Here is a 16,136-nt window from a genome sequence, read left to right on the forward strand (position 1 = left end):
TTTTTACATACCTCAAGGTACCAGGTGGCTTGTGAATGCTGTGATGCTGGAGCAGATGGAGCGTCCCATGGGAGAACGGGGGGGGGGGGGGGGTCCCCAGCGTGCTTGGCAGTGGATCCGGAAGTGGAATAGAAGTATTTTCAGTCCACTTCCGGGTCACTGGGGAGCATGCGGGTGGCCCTCCCCATGCTCCCTGGCTTGGCGACTGGTGTATCCTGGGTCTGGGGGGCCATTTGGGGTCCCCCCACGGCTGATTGCCGAACCGGGGAGGTGTGTATGTGGGGGGGGGTCCCCTGCGCTCAGCGGAGGACCTAGAAGTGGACGGGAAGTACTTCTGGTCCACTTCTGGGTTCACCATTGAGCATGTGGTTTGCCCCCATGCTCCTGTGGGATGCTCCATCTGCCCCAGCATCGCAGTGTTCACAAACTGTGCCTGGTACCTCGAGGTATGTAGAAAAAACATTTTAAATTGTGTCTATGGCTGAATTGCTGATTCTCTGAATCAGCATTGAATCTTCAGATTCTGAATCAAATTGGGACAGTGATCTGAATCAATGAATTGCATCACTGTCCCCATTTCTGGTCGAATCTGAATCGAATACAGACCGTTTTACATACACCTAATAGCTACTTGCTTCTCTGTTAAGTGCATAAAGTGCTGAAAGGGATGTATTGGGTAGTCGTGTTGGTCTGAGGCAAAAAGAAATGTAGAACTCTTGGTTCAAATATGATACCTTTATTAGACCAACTAAGAAATCACAAAAAAAAAATTACATATGGGGACTTTTTACCATCTTTAATTTCCCTGAGCCTGATGAAGGGTGTGTGAGCCCAAAAGCTTGCAGAAAAAAGATTTTTTTTATTGCGATTGTATTTTTTATTTGGTCTCATAAAAGGTATAATCTCTGAATCAAGAATCCTACAGTTTTGCATTTCTTTAAAGTGCTGAAATGCATAGCATTTTTCAGCCCCCGTGTCTGCTTTGTAACAGAATTGTATTCTGGTTATAGTGACTGCACTCTAACTGCAACTGTAACTGAGTATACTCTAGGTGAAGCAGAAACTCTGACTGGAATGCAATAAGGAGAAAATGACAGGACTTAGTCAGCTTCATGACTGCATGCCTGCATTTTCAAGGTTTCTAATAGCAGCCCAGACAGTAATTACTAGAAACCGTGAAAATGAGTGCAGCTAGTTAGTTTCAGGACTGCTAAAACCACAGGACCAACTGTGCTTTGCACTTGATGAACACTGAGTAATGCTGACCTTGAGTTTGGATAAGTGCATACCTTTTTTAGCAGTCCCAAGGACATGGACTTAAAAGGTACACCAATTTTAGGCCTGGTTTAATGATAGTGTAACTGTAAGTGTTTACCTCTACCCACCCCTTCTTTTTTTGTTTTTTGTTTTTTTTCCAGTTTTCATCCTACATTGGTATTTGTAACCAAATGCCAGAGAGCCCTGCAAAAATAAAGAAAACACAACAAGCTTTCTGCTCCTTTCTATTGTTAGGCCTTTCAAGAAGGCATTAAAAGCTGGGCCGGGGGGGCGGATATTCCGTTGGAAAACTTTTGGCCCTCTGAAAATGCTGATTTGATGGAATCAAAACCTTCTGCTAGGGACTCTGCCAGCCTGCCTGGTTTCCTGTCTGTCCAGGTTCTCCCTGGCATTGCTACCTCCCTAGACTATCACTTCCTTGGAGAGTCAGGCAGCATGGAAGGAAGCTGTTTGGGGAAACAACTGATTAAACAACTGGTTAAGTGGAGAATAGTCGGGAAGAAGCTGATTTAAAATTCCATTTCCATTCTCCCAAATGGTATCACAGATTTTTTTCAATTTTTCTTGGACAAACTCTTTTTATTAACTTTGTGTCCCTATTTGAATTATTTGAAAAGTTTCCCCCAGCCTCCAGCAATTCATTTTTCATATGGAGGGAAATATAATTATGTGGCCAATTTACACTTGGCTAATAGCCAGAACCAAACTATAGGGCTAGAGACAGACATTATATATAAGCCGGTTTAAATGATCAGATACTGGTTTAATCCTGTAATGGAACTATGTATGTTCAGTGCACATAAACCAGTTTGAAAATGGCTGAAACTGGTTTAAGATAAGTCTGATACTATATTCAACCAGGTTTAACTGATTTGGGTCAAACTGGTTTATGCAATGTCTGTCCCAGACCCCTTCCTGGTTTAACTTAAATGAGAGTCCCCCAGCATCCCAGATCCCCTTAGGTGCAGCCTTAGGTGGGGCTGTCTACTGGAGCAGAGCAGGGTTGGTCCCACCCCTCTCCTTCCTAGCCAGAGCTATCAGTGCTCCGGCTGGCTGAGGGACTGCAGCGGCTGCCAGGCTTCCCCCTGTCTGCCCTCCTCCTCAGCTGCTCAAGCAGGGATCCCCCTTCCCACCCCTCTCCCATGGCACGGACCCCAGTGCAGGGACATGCTATCTGGCCATGCTTCCCTATGCTAGCTAATGCTGAGGTGTCTGTTTGGGTCTCTAATTTCACTGGAACAAAGGGCAGACAGCTAGTGGCTTGCAAATGCAAATGCACCCTGTAAATAAAAAGAGCTTGAAACTAATGAGAGAGATTTTTTTCTTTTATAGGTCTTGATGGGCTGATAAACTTTGTTCTGACAAACAACCTACTGGCTGCAATCTGTCAGTCTTCAAGAGGGGACAGAGAAAGGTGTTATAAATGACCTGGTTTGCAGACAGGCTGAGGAAGCAGGGAGACGGAGATTGAAAATCTCACTATCAACAGATGCAGGGTCTGGCAACATTCCTACCCCTTGAACAGGCAGCAGGAAAAGCCTGGGACGGTGCAGGCAGGGCTGGGGTTTACACCCCTCCCTACTCAGAGCATCTTGTCCAGGCCTGGCCATGCCCCACCTCAGCTTAGTACTGTGGAGGGGAAGGGAGAGCTGCTCTAGCATCCCCTGGCTTCTAGCATGAGCCACTGCAAGCATGTGCCTGCATTTCTTCAGTTCAGAGGGAATGTCTGTACATTTGCAAACTGATTCAATCTAGGCAGGCTAGACTAGAGGCCCTGATCCTGAGCATACATGCACTCAAGTGCATGAAGTTAAGTCAGCCCTGCACCAGGTGCTCATGGCTGCTAAGTCTGGAGTGGATTGCTACATCCCAGGTCAAGGGTGGATCTGGGGCAGAGGGAGGAGGCTGCAGTGCTGCAAGTTGCAGCTCCTTTGATTCTTGTTCCACTCAAAATTTTGAAACAACTTCCAGGCAGTGGCAGCAGCATTTTTAGTCAGGCAGAGCTGAAGGAGTCACTCGACTTCATGGCCCATTACAGCCTATCTAAATGCTTAATTTTCCAGGTGTTAACAACCCTCTCTCCCTTTTTTAATGGTTTTGATGTTCCACCAGTCAAGCTAGCCTTTGTTCTACAAAACTGCTGTCTGGCAGCTTCTCTTAGTAACCTAGCTTCTCTTCCACAGCCCTGTGGACAGTTCTCAACCCCAGCTAAAAGCATTCACTGGGGTGTGGCGACATTAAATGACTGAACATTATTACCCAGGTGCAGAAGACACCATCAGTGAAGTGTTGGCTACAGGGTCCAGATGCTCAGGATGGCCATATTTTGTTGTAGGCGTCTGACATAAGAGATGCCCAATTAATTCTAATGGCTACAGGACTAATGAAACAACAACTTGTAATAACAACTATAATAATCATTATATTTATAATAACAAATATAACATTATAATTAAAATATATAATAAAATAATAAAATTAATAATTAATATATATAATTAAAATATCTACCATAAAATAAAATCATAAAAATACAATCATAAAAATAAAAAATAAAATAAAAAATCATTAAAAAGCATAAAATCAAAACTATATCATAAAAATAAAATCATAAATATATATAAAATATATCAAAACCATATCATAAAATATATATCATAAATACATTTATTATACACAGTAATACAATATAATTTGATATATAATCTTGTAATGATAAAATAGTATTTACTATACATAAATTGTATACAATTATATAATCTTGTGATTACAATATAGTATTCATTATACACCCTAAATATAAGAATATTAAAATGAGTATAATAATAGTATGTTACTATTTTTATTATCGTTATTATCATGTATTATTAGTGTCATTCAGTGTTTGTCATTATCTGATTCATCATTTATTAGTTACGATTCTCTTTTATCATCATTATGATTTTTGCGTGTTATTGGTTTTATGATGTATTATTGGTCATAATTACGATTATTCACCGTTTACTATAATGCAATAGGAGGATTACTGTTATTTTCGCCCAGTACACTGTGTTCCGCGTCACGCGTGATCGCACAGGACGGAGCCGCCCACGTGACGCGAGGCCCAGCGTCTCGAGCCAGCCCCTCCCCCCACCGCACCAGCCCTGAGGGGATTCCCCGCTCCAACCACGCCCCTCCCCTTGTGGCGCATGCGCAGGGAGTGGCCCGCGGCTCCACTGCTCGGGGTTACGCGCTGGGCTGGGCGATCGACGCGCTCGGCGGCGGACTGGGCAGGCCTGGCGCTGCCGGACGCGGGGGCGCGGCCGGGAAGCTCAGCTGTCTCAGGTGCCGGATACTAACGCGGCGTCTGGTGAGTGACGCCCCCGCCCTTCCCCCACCCGTTCGGTCCAGACCTTCCTTGCCCCCCGCCCCTCGGGCTGCCGGACGGAGCGACCGAACGACACCCCCCGCGAGACTTGGTGCCTTCTTTCATCCCTGTGGCACCTGCCCCCTTCCCCCCCTTGGATCTGGTGGTTTGACCCGCGCGGGTGTGTTTTGTACGGGTGGAGGAAGCTCCATTAGCTGGGAGGGGGTGCTGGCTCGTGCCACCGGCAGGTGCCAGTCCTGTGTGGGAAGGGGGTGTTGATGCAAAAAGGGTTCCAACGTGTTCTGGGGGGAGGGGGGAACGAGCCAATGGTGGGGGGGGGGATTGGAAGGAGACAATAGGGTGGTGGTGCAGGGGTTTCTCTGTCCCTTCTGCTGCCTGCTCAGAGGTGGGGCTTGCCTCTGGTCCTGGTTGGTGGCCAAGCTCTGGCAGCCCTGAATAGAGCCCTCTCCTCTTCCTTCTTGCTGTGGCGGTGGCTGCACTTCCTATAGACAGTCTGGGGGCTTGATTTGGCGACCCTGCTGGTGCCGGTGCCCTGTGGTGGCACCTTGCCTAGCTTCCGCAGCATCCACTGGCTGGGGAGCCCCAAGCTGGAGCTCAGCTTCTAGCCTGCAGGGCCTTGGCATCCGGCCCTTGTGGGCCGGGAAGATTTTGGCAGCAAGGGAGCTGTGGTCGTGGCTGCCTTTCTCTGCTGCCAGATTATCAAAGCCCGAGTTCTGCAGTGGGTGGGAGCCAGGCTGTACCCCCTTCTCTGCGTGTCTGGGTTGGGGCTGAGCCGGGCCTTCTTGGAATCATAAAAAATTGGGGTTGGAAGAGACCTCATGAGGTCATCTGGTCCAACCCCCTGCTCAGAGTAGGACGAGCCCCAACCAAGGCTTTGTTGAGCTGTGCCTTAAAAACCTGCAAGGATGGAGATTCCACCACCTCTCTAAATAACCTGTTCCAGTGCTTCACCACATTCCTAGTGAGTTTTTCCTGATCTCTAACCTGCATTTCCCTTGCTGCAACTTGAGACCCTTGCTCCTTGTTCTGTCATCTGCCACCACTGGGAACAGTCTAGCTGTTTCTCCACCCAAGTGGCTGGGTTGGGCCAACATCAAGCTTTGCCCCCTCGTGCTGGGCTAGGACCCTTTTCCCATCCCCTGCAGGACCAGGTCAATCCCTGTTTCCCCCCATGAGGCTACATCATGCCCCTTTCCTCCCCTCTCATGGTGCTGGGACCATGTCAAACTCCCTTCCCTCCCTCTGGGCTAGATCAAACCCCTTCTCCAAGGGGCTGGTTCAAGCCCCTTTCCCCTCCTCTCCTCCCCCCCTGCCCATGGTTGGGTTGGGACCATGTCAAGCTGCCTCTCCCTCATGGGGCCAGGTTGGGATTGGGCTACCCCCACGCACTCCAGGCAGTTTCTACACCCATCCCAGGTGCCAGATCAGGACCATTAGCCAGATTTGGCCTGTGGGCAGACCTGGCACTGGCCATCTGGCTTGCCAGGCTAAAAGGTGGAGCATCACTGTTCTAGACAACAGGGGTCTGTGAGCTGGATTGTTGGACTGTCATCCCTTTGGTACCTACCTACCCCATTGTTAAAGAACCGGGGCCTGTCTTGGAGAGCTGAGTGGTTTGTTTGGGGAGAGAAGGGGAGAAGCTGCTGCTATAAAACAGCATCTTTAGGATTTCTTCTCTTTTTCACTGGGAGTTTTGTCCCACACGATGTTGCCCCTTTTCAGATCTCGATTCCCCACTTGCAGTGCTAGCCTTTCATCACATGTGCTGTTCCTTATGGCCACAGTTGTGTCAGGTTGGACTACCCATTTTCAGATTTCAGCAATCTTAATTGAATAAATGCTAGAAAATCCTCATTTGTGTACTGGCCTTCTCCTGTAAGGTACCAGGCACCTTCGTGCTCCCTCTCACCAACTGCGATCTTCTTTGAAGCTGTAAATAGCCACATTTTCAAATATGATAAAACCATATCCTACTGCAGTGTGGAACTTCCTGGCTTGTAAACATTCAGTGTCTGTTTTGTTTTTAAAGCAATCCCTGTGTATTTACTGCTGTAAACTTCCTGTCAGGGACTGTTTTGCTAAAGTAGGCTAGACAAAAATAGTAGTAGCACTGTCTATTCTCCACCAAGATTGCTTGTTGGGTTACATTATTTGACTGTTGCGTTAATTAGCATATCTTGTTTTTTCTAGTGATGATGGAGTTTTCAGATCTAAGTCCCAGGCTATTTAAAAGTTCACTAAGGAGAACTCCATGGTGGTGAACGTGATTTGCTGGTGCTACGAGCTTTTGTAAAATTTTTGCCTGCAAACATTTTTGCTTGCAAAGTTTATAAGTCTGTAGTAAATGACTCCTAAAACAAATAATCTAAACCAAGAAACTCCTCTACTTCAGTTGAGGGTAAATGAATTAAATAATGTTGGGATAATGATGTCAAGCTTTGTTTGCTGCAGCGTTCTCTTAAAAAGTTAGGGTTTTTTTCTAAAAATTAAGAAGAGTTCTTGTCAGATTTCTGTATCTATAAAACTGTATTGTAATTAACTCTAGGCTCCCGTACACACTCTGCTGGGATATCAGAAACATTACTATGAAATTTTTCATCAGGCTAAAGCACTTTCCTTTTTTGGTATGTGGAGACCTACATGAAATAGTGAATTGAAGGGCTTATCTTTGGCTATCTGTACCACTATATACCACCTCTTCTGACCACCAGTTCACTCCATTTTTTTTAGGATGGGAAAAAAATGCCATTAGATCCTTTTAAAACAAAAACAATAAGTTTTTGGCCTGGGAAAATCATCCTGTTCCTTGCTTTACACTTTCTCTGTCTGAAGAAGAAACACAGAAGGTTGACACAGTCCCCTGTGGTTGTGGTATCTATTACAGCCTGCACTGACCCAGCAAGAAGTGGTGAAAGAACTTGACCCACAGACTGAGAGTCATAGGCATGCCCTGAACAACTCCTGCTGCTGATTTTTCCCATGGATAGGTTAGTCTACTGCTCAGCCATTACCTGTGGCGATAGTGATTTATATGCCCCCCCAAAGGACATGTATTAAGGCCCTATCCAAATGAAAACATACTGTGCTTTATATGATCTTTCCTCTTTGTGTAAAAACAGGATGGATTGATTTACACGAGCAATTTAAATTGATTTTAATCAGGATTAAAGTGAGTAATAAAGCTTAACCAAGATATTAATTGTTCTTTTTAGCTTTTTTGGTAAAATTAATTTTCTTTATCTTTTAGCTACTTGGTTATTAAAAGCAGATGTGAACTAATAGACTAATGGTGATGTTATGTTCCATTAACATACATGCTCTCTGACTTGTGTGTCGTTTTTTTCTTCAATCTTTTTTTATAAAAATGTTAAAAAGTAAAAAATCTCTCTCGCTTGCACTCTTGCTCTCATGCGCACGTTCTCTCTCTCACCCGCGTAGAGTTACCCTGTTTGACAAGTTGTAGTTCTCCAGAGGTTTCTCTTTTTTGTTTTATTTAATGCTGTATTTTATGTTTGTTTTATCAAGCACTAAAATTATCACAGAAATAATCTAATTCTAAACCCTTTTGTTATAATTTAAGAAAATGTACTCATTGTTTGAAGTACTTTATTAAGTTTTTTTTGTAATGGTTCATTGTATTGAACAATATAATAGCATTTGAAATACGTGCATTTATACAAAGAAAGGAGTTCATCTTAATTCAGTTGACAGTGTTTACAAAGTGTTTTTGTACCTATACTGGTTGAACCCAATGCATTTTGGGTAGGTATTAGAAGTAGTCAAGGGAAAAACAGACAGCAAATGGTATTGAGACTTAGAACAACTTAGTGGCCAACTCTATATCTGATTGAGTTGAGACTTTCTTTCCTGTATAGAAGTGCTCCGCAGGGTAAACTTGGTCCTAAATGCTTTCTAAATAAGTAAGTAGATTGGAAATGACAGAGAATGTCATGGATCTTGGTGATAAAAATTGTGAAGCTAAGCAATAGATGACATTCAACTGATTGTTTTCAGTTTGTTTATTTATAACATCAATGAATTAAAGAAGCATGGTCTTTTTAAAATTCAAACAGTTGGCTTTAATAGAAAATCTGCTTTAATATATTTCTACTTCTGCTGTAATCTGAATAATAGTATTGCACATTTGTGTCTAAAATACTGAATGTAAAATTCAGTATCTTAATGTGATAGAAGGGTGGACGCAAGATGTAGTCTTAAACCTGTATTATTTCAAGAGCTGGTGAATATCAGAATTTATGAAAAGTGACATTGATTATAATGAAACCTGCATTTCAATACCTCAGCATAAATTGGTCTGGAAAGCAAAAAGGTTGATACTTTTCAGAGTTGTTTTTGGGGTTGGGGAAGGGGGGGGAAGCTGTTATCTTTTTTGTGATTAATCAATGATTTATAACTGAGGAAAGTTTGATATTCCCTCAAGTATAAGATAAATAGTAAATCTGTTGTAAAATACTTTGCTTTGTATAATTGATTTCTTTTCTTTTTAACATTCAGCATTCTTAATAGAGTTTGATGCTGGTTTTATTTCATCGTTTGATAAAAATGGAAGCTGCTGCTGTAATAAAATGTGAGCTGTAAAGTAATATGAAAATTAAATGCATATTCTGTTAGGAAAATGGCTCAATCAATTCAATTTAGCAATGATAAACTAAGACCTGTTTGCATGATATCGGTTTCTTTTCCCTTCATTTTATGTTTTTAGGTGGAAAACAACTATACAAAACAATACAAACTTTACGTTATTTATCTGTACATATATTTCAGTTTTCTAATTGAAGATAACAAATTGAGACATTCTTTAACATGTTCTGTAACAGTTCCTCCCACCTTTTTCAGGGTTTTCCATTACACTGTGGCATGGGCTCTTACGTAGTTATACATAACATGTGCAAAAAAAGAGATGCATAGCACCTACACATCTTGTTGCAGTCAGTTTATTAGCAGCTTCTCAAACTAGGCTGTTTTGTACGTGCAAATTCCCTCTTCAACACTGAAATGATTTTCATCTGATTGAAATAAAGAATGATTTATGAAATAAATAGGTGTGAATATACTTAAGCAACTTTCATATAAATATATGCAGATTACAGTGACAGTCTCTTATGCCACTGTTTGTTCTAATGTTTTGAGGGGGGGGGGGGGTTCTCCTTGAAGGATAAACGTGATCCAACAAATATGTTGTTTAAATGCTGGTTATATTGTCATGAAGATATATCCAATAGTATCTCCCTTTTAATAACAAACCTTGTTAGAAAACAGTTAAGGGCCGGGGAGAAACTTTCTTGAGAGTCATCGCTAGCTGGGAATTATTTGAGTGGCATCTTTCACTAATTTAAATGCTTTTGCTTTTTTATTTTGATTTGTTTGGAACTGACCCTTTTCCAGAAATGTACTGACTTTTTGAATTTTTAGGCAGGTTGGGGTGTTTTTTTGGTGTTTTTTTACAGCCAGAATGGAATTCAGAGCAGAGAATAAAGAGAGATTCCCTAGAATATATAATGCCCTGTCAGTAAGACACTTTCCTGGGATATGGGAGATCCAAGCAATTGTTCTGAATCAAGCAGAGGAGAGATTTGAGCGTAGGTCTCCTACATTCCCTGAGAGTGCCATAATCACTATTCTTGGGTGGGTAGCTTGCTTTCTTTTCCCCAAGAAATTTAGAAAGGTTTTGTTGTTGCAATTGTTTTGAAACTAAAAGAATTGCAGAACTTCACAAAATGGAAATCCTTTCTGGTGAACCCTCTAAAAATCCCCTTCTAGAGATCTTGCCCCTCCTCCCTCCAGCTATGTTGTCCTTTTTGAGGAAGACAGGGTTTTCCTTCCTACAGAAAAAGCTACAATATTTCCCTCTGAAGTCAAGCATGTCCCCCAGGTATATCTGTGAAGGTGCAAGGCTCTAATTGTCCCTCCCCCATCTCTAGGTAAACTTATTTTCAGCTATTATTATTGCACAATACTGCTGGGAGACATCAGCGTAACAATATAATGAGATTTAAACAGCTAGTATGTTGGAGCACATTTACCTTTTTAGGGGGGAACCCACAACATTAACAGTTTCTTATGCCACTTCCCCACTGTAATCTGCATACATTTCTCTAAAGTCACTTAAGTTCACACCTGTTTATTATGGAAAGAACTGGTGGTCAATCACCTCTAATCTTGCCCCTGATGTATCCTTTTTTTTTTCTTTTGATTCATTGCTTAGCTCCCCATGTTTGTTGGATTTCATTATGTGCTTTGGCTTTTGAGTTGCTTTCCAAAGGAAGGTCAGAATGGCACACTGGAAGAGAGATAGGTAAAGGAAGGAAGAGAGACCTGTCTTTGGAGGCGATCATCAGACCAGTGGACTTAATAGCACATGAAATAGATGTCTTGGGTTTTTCCCCCCCTTTGGAATTAGATAATGCATATGCACAGTAGTTGCTTTGCAAAACAGCATAGGAGTTCACATTACATCCTCTTACTTGCTGTATGTAGCCAAAGGCACCAGCCTGTGTTTACAGCTTGCAAAATAAAACATTTAAAATTGAGGTATAAGAGCAATCTGAAAATTAGTTTCTGTTGTTTACATTTCTACATCTCAAAAGCCGCTGAACTGTGGCTTGTTCTTCTAAGCTCCAAATTTGATCCAAAAACCCCCCAAAACCAAAAAACCCAAAACTAAAACACCTGGCTTTTATGCTCTTATGCCAAGAGTCAGCCAGGGACAATTTTAAAGTCAAATTATAAACCTTTATTTTCAGGAATTTCATAATGGAAAAGGCACACCTTATCTACAGAATCTCACCAATATCCCAGACTATTGTAGCAATACACTGGAAATGACAAAAATAAAGCCAAAAAAATTCCTGTCTCTGGTGCATCTGTTTTTAGTTCAGTGATGGGGGAAATGTTTCTTTTTTATTTAAATGGCACTTTTTTTTTTTTTTTTTTTGCCTGATCTTGAAAATGCTTAAGACTTGTTCCCAATATGACATGGAATAATTTAAATGGTAGTTTTAACAATAGTAATAAGTAACATGATGCTGACTCACTAGCGTAGACATGGACAAGATATGTTCACTATTGTTGACGGTTATGGGCAAATCCTGTTTGGGCTATGTCTGCATGCATCTGGGGTGGGGAGGAGGGAATGAACACAACTGAATTCCAGCGAGGTCAAGCCCTAAAGGAACCTTTACCTATCAATATCCAAAGGAATTTTAGATTCTTATTTCAATGAGAGTAAGAGCCTTTACTGTGTTAAGAAGATTGAGGTGCTTGCAAAGATTTTGAGTTATTAAGAGATGATAAAGTTTTATAAAACTGTTTGGAAGCCTAGAGAAGAGCAATCGGTAATTAGAAAAGGGGTAGTATCTTGTAAACAAAAGCAGCTTTCAGTATATGGTGGAGAAAGAAACGAGTGTAGCTTTAAATTTAGGGAAGGGGTTCTTATAGCTAAAATCAAGAAACTTTAGGAAGGTTCATATGGTGATTTTGTGCTAAGTTGGTTATGTGAGGAAGTGAAGAGGGGGGAGGCGTATGTGCATACACGCTTGTGTGTCTGTCTCCAGGTTGTTGAATTTACTGTATTGCTGTTTCTCTTCTAATGAGTAAATGTGGATGCAGCTGTTCAGTATCACAAATCAATAGTTTTAAATTTAATAAATAATAGTTTCTTAATTCAGACAAAGAAAATGCTAGGGAACAAGATTTTAATTAACTTGAAAGCAGGCTGTTCTCAAGTAAAATATAAAGGTTAGAAATAAATGTAGAAACAAAAATAGATTTTGGGATAAGTGGACCTTCTTTGTATTTGTGAAGGAGGAGGTTTGTCACCAAATGGTAGGAAATTGTGGAATAGAAGATTATCTTCTAATAGAAGATTATGAATGGATGTTTGAATTTAGAATTTTATTTTTTAAGATATGTTCTTCTCCACCTAGTTCATTCTGAATTGAGCATGCTTTCAGAAAACATTGATATGGCTTAGCTGACACTTACTAATAGGTTAGATGTTGTACAAACAAATACACTGGTAAAAGTATTTCGTATCTGCTCTTGCATACAGCAACAATGATAAGCCTATCTAGTTAGTAGACTGAATTCGTTGTGGGGTTTTTTTTGGTTTGTTTTTTGGTCAAATAATAATGCAACCTTTACGTTTTGGACAACATAAACTTGAAGAATTAAATATTCTTCTGAGGTAAACTGCATATTACATGCCTTCTGTCATGTAATAATCTTTAGTTTTTCATGAGTGTTTGCTTTTTTTGTTTTGCTTTTAATTCCCCTGCTGGAGAAAAACATAATCCTGGTTTATAAAGTTCTTTGCTTTGGCATCTATGAATTATTACAGTGAAGGACAGTAAAAGAATATAAGCTTTTGTGGGTGACTTTGTTAAATCGGTGCATATGTAGGTTGTCATTTAGATAAATAGGTTATTGAGACCCAGTCAAAGTATGATTGAATGATTATGGGGTGTTCGCTTCACTCATGCATGCAGTCTAAGGTTGAACGTTTGCTGGAGGACATATTAGCAGTGCTTTAGGGAGGGAGTTTGGAAGGATAGGAGAGAAGGGTTGATTTAAGGTGAAAGGTGCCCTGAGTGGAAGTGTATTAAAGTACTTAAAATGGTCTCTAAATTTGAGTAGTTCTTCCCATCTTTTTTAATAATGCAGGGTTTCCCCTAAATGGAGGAAAATGTTTAAGTGTGACCACTGTTTGTAGAAATGTCCTTGGTTATGTTTGTGTTTTTGGCAGGGTGCATCTCTCTTCTCAGCCTAAACTCCTATGACTTTGCTTCAGTACTGCACCTTCGTATACAAGGAAGCCCATTGCTTTCAGTGAGATTGTATAGTTCCTCACAATGCAAGCAAGGTGCTCGTTGGTCTAAATACAAAATTGGACTGGCTCAAATAAGATGTGTTTCTAGACCTGTTTAACTTAAACTTGCACATCTCTGTCTAGAAAGTGTGAAGGCTACATAGGCTGGACTTGAGTTAAATGCTTATTATGGTGATTCTCCTCCCCCTCCCCTGGATGCTCCCACTCCTACAAAAGCTGTGCTTTTAGATGTGTTAAGACATCATATCATGACACGTCTTGATACTATCTGTCATATATAGCGGACTAATTTTATTATTTCCAATAAAAAGGCTATATACTAGCATAGGATGGCTTTTTGACATATGATAGATAGAAGGTTAATTGATGTTAAATGGATGCTTTGTTAGCCCTTCATCAGCTACTAAACTAGTACAAGAGGAGGTGCAAGTCATTACTACAAAAGGCCACGACCGGTATGTTTTCTTAGTGAGGTTTATAGGTCTCTTTTTTTCCCCTCCTCCCCAAACCGCACAACATACAAGCCAGCTGTAGCGATAGTAGGCAAGCAGCTTTCTTAAACATATCCTCCCCACCCCCACACACACATACTCCCACCCCCTACCCCTTTTCCTCTTCATACCTCAGCAGACTGACAGCTTCTAGATGTTGCGTGCGAGCAAGTTCAGCTGGTGCTGTGTGGTCTGGGTGTGTGGTCTCCAACTCGGCCGAGAGGCTGCTAACAGGGTGGATGAGAGAGAGCAACACTGTTTACTTTAATTTATTTCGGATGCCGGAACTGTGCCCAGAGTTTCTCCTGAGCTTGATTCCACAGTTAGCGGCGTCAATCCCTCCCAGCTGCAGTGCAGTCTGAAATGTGCACTGAACTCTCCTACCAAGTGCTTTCACGGCATCTGCTTCAGGTCCAGCCTTTTAATCCCTTGTGACTCAGAAATGTTAATGGCATTGCTGAGTGCTGATTATTTTGCTTTCACTATGTCAAGATATATGGCCATGAAGATGTGCCTTGTTGGGTTAAGTAAAGCAGGAGTTTTAAGATTATTCCTGAAATAGGCAAGTACAGTTGTTGTGAAAATAAGGCTTTTTCCCCGCGCCTTGGTAACTTTAAAGATAAAATAACTAATGTATAGACTTTCTGGCTGACTTGATCTTCTAGTCAAAAGTAATTTCCCTGAAAAAGAAAGTATGGCATCTTAATAAGTTGTATTTTACTATTAAAAATTGTTTTCCCTCATGTGTTCCCCAACTGTATAGTTTTTCAATTCCAAATGGATTTTGGTGCGTAACATTTGTCCTGTAGGTGACTTGCTTGTCAGTATCAAAATTGCCTTAACATATCATGCCAGATTATGACTGTCAAAGGCAAACGAGGGTTTATTATTTCTGTGTAACAGTGAAATTGCCCCTTACTTTATATTTGTTCATATTTTCATTATAAGTAGCTTAGTGATGTTTTGACGATTTCCCCCCCAACCCTGAATGTAACATTCATGAGATTTCTTGTTTAAATTGACAAGTCTTCTTTTATTGTTTAAATAAACATGCGTGGACTCTTAATATCACTTGGAATTTCAGCATTGTTTAGCTTATTCACTTCCCAGTCTTTTCTGGCAGGCTTGCAGGAGCGGACTTTGTATTATTGATGCAGTGTTGAAGGCTGTGGAAATTCTAGGGCACGGAGGATCTCCAGAGGGGTTAATAAATGTCAGTTATTTTCATTGTGCTGCTTTCAGCTACTTTTAAATCTTAGTTTGTGTAGAGTGTCTGTCTGAATTTGTGTTGCTGGAAGATGAAGCACAGAAAAGATTGCACTCATGTTTTTCATTAGGTTGCAGTGACTGTTGAATACAAAAATTTAAGGGACTTTTCTCATTGTCCCTTTTGAGGGTTGCTTGCCTTTACTGATTGTTGTGTTGCTCTCTAATAGTGTTTTGGAGTTTTCTGTTGAAAGCAAATGTGTTGGATTTGTTTGGAAATGTATGTTTTATAGTTAAAGTGAAGAGACCATCACCCAGCCTCTGGATCTGTTGGGGTTTTCTGTTCATGTATGTATATCTATTTTACGTCTATTTGAGAAGTCTGTCTCTGTTCAGTTAGCAGTTAGATGCTGTGTTGTCATGCAGTGGTACTGAATGTATTTTCAAATTTAGTCTTCTAGGTAGGAGGCACCTAATAAAACCAACTGCTGGATGAATACTTTGATTGGAAAAATGAGACCAGCCTTATCAGGGCTATTTGGTAGCCATGTTGGTCTGAGACAAAAAGAAATGCAAAACTCTAGAACTCTTGGTTCAGAGATGATCCCGTTTATTAGACCAACTAAGAAATCACAAAAAAAATATCTTTTTCTGCAAGCTTTCGAGCACAGGTGCCCTTCCGCAGGCTCAGGGAAAATTAAAGACTTAAGAGCCTTATCAGGCATTCCTTCTATGTCAGTGGTTCTCAACCTCCTTGATATGAAGCACCCTCCTTAATTTTTGTGAATTGAGCAGCCTTCCATTTCAAAAACACATTTATTTTTTACAGTGCTTTCCTCCTTACAGAAGGGCCTGTCAACTGGACAGTGGGGGAAGGGTGGTCAGGAAGGGCGGAGCATGAGCCTGCACTTAACTCCTCATGTTGTGTGGCACCCTTTAAAAGATT

At 41.2% G+C, this 16,136-nt stretch overlaps 1 protein-coding gene across 5 annotated transcripts in view; it reads left to right on the plus strand.

Moving 5' to 3' along the window:
• The first annotated feature begins 4,520 nt into the window (after window positions 1–4,520).
• EXOC2 (exocyst complex component 2) overlaps window positions 4,521–16,136 on the plus strand; it is a 193,347-nt gene continuing 181,731 nt past the window's right edge. For 2 of the 5 annotated variants that reach the window (XM_019490475.2, XM_019490478.2), the window contains exon 1: window positions 4,521–4,627. The gene's annotated coding sequence lies outside the window, so the exon portion shown is untranslated. Of the gene's footprint in view, window positions 4,628–4,687; window positions 4,806–7,550; window positions 7,633–16,136 lie in introns of those variants that run through there. The other 3 variants (XM_019490479.2, XM_019490476.2, XM_019490477.2) reach the window with 3 other exon arrangements.

The sequence above is a fragment of the Alligator mississippiensis genome, chromosome 3 (assembly GCF_030867095.1).
Source record: "Alligator mississippiensis isolate rAllMis1 chromosome 3, rAllMis1, whole genome shotgun sequence".
Taxonomy (NCBI): domain Eukaryota; kingdom Metazoa; phylum Chordata; order Crocodylia; family Alligatoridae; genus Alligator; species Alligator mississippiensis.